Genomic DNA, 1119 nt, shown 5'->3' on the forward strand with positions numbered 1-1119 from the left:
AGGGCCTTTACTTTAGGAGCAGGACGCACGGTCTCGCACCCACATCCATTCACACCGACAAAACTCTCATAAGGCATTACGGTCTGGTCCGTTTAGCCTATATAAACATGGCTAACGCTAACGACATCTTAACGTTAACGCCGTCGATTACCCCTGCTGGTCGTTTTGGCTTGTCGATCGACATGTGGGGAAATACAAGCTTACTTGCATGGGTACTACGCGAGGGACATAGCAAACATACCAGGACAGTGGAACGGGTCCAACTTTGATTTGCATAAGAGGGAGAGGGCTAATGTTAACTTAATGGTATAGCACTAGGCTACGGTTCATCTAACTGTTATATATTATACCTATTTCACTTACACTCGATAGAGACATTAATGATAACGGGAAGTGTTCAAGTTTACATGCAGTAGCCTACTAAGCATTGCACGGTTAAACGACACAACTTGCAGAATCGCGTTCAAAGTGTAGCACTAGCTAACTAACTCAACCCGTATGACTGGGGCCCGCGACCTACTCTCTTCAAAGCAGTAGCCTTTGCATCCAGCTATGCTGTTAATGTTAGCTAGAGTTAGCATAGTAACCTGGCATGGTGGTGAAATGCAATGTTTATCAATGTGTATATCAATGTTCACATGACATAACACATTTCTACCATACCTCAGCGTATGAAAGACGAATAATCCATTATGTTTCAAAATGGTACTAGAAAACAAAAACGGGTGTGATCAGCTACCTAGCTACTCAGTGCTGGCTAACTGCACAATGCAACCATCCACTGTACGGTGCCTCGAAAGGGACACGTCTATTTTTTTTCCCAAGCTTCGCGTTAAGCGTTAAGCAACACCAAAGCACTTTTCCTCTGTCGCATGCATGCTATTTGTTTATCCAGCACCGGCTTTGAAAATAACGATGTCCACAGACAAGATAGAGTATGTTGCATGATTTCATGAAAGTATGATGTGCTGTGACATCAGAAGCAAGTCAAATTTGTAGTTTCTTATGTCTCATTCCATCGAACTACAGGCCCGCTACCCGATCTGGCAAACTTGCATAGTGCGCTTATGGCCGATAGAGGGTCGTGAAGCGAATGCAGAAGTGCCGTTCACCCTGTTA

General features: G+C 44.1%; 1 protein-coding gene across 2 annotated transcripts in view; it reads right to left on the reverse strand.

The window, feature by feature from the left end:
- The window catches only part of c9h7orf26 (chromosome 9 C7orf26 homolog), a 9416-nt gene extending 8597 nt beyond the window's left edge, over positions 1–819 (reverse strand). Inside the window, exon 1 of one of the 2 annotated variants that reach the window (XM_042104354.1) lies at positions 664–819. The gene's annotated coding sequence lies outside the window, so the exon portion shown is untranslated. The remainder of the gene's footprint in view (positions 1–663) is intronic. The other variant, XM_042104355.1, reaches the window with a different exon arrangement.
- Between the last annotated feature and the right edge of the window lie 300 nt (positions 820–1119).

The sequence above is a fragment of the Alosa sapidissima genome, chromosome 9 (assembly GCF_018492685.1).
Source record: "Alosa sapidissima isolate fAloSap1 chromosome 9, fAloSap1.pri, whole genome shotgun sequence".
Taxonomy (NCBI): Eukaryota; Metazoa; Chordata; class Actinopteri; order Clupeiformes; family Clupeidae; genus Alosa; species Alosa sapidissima.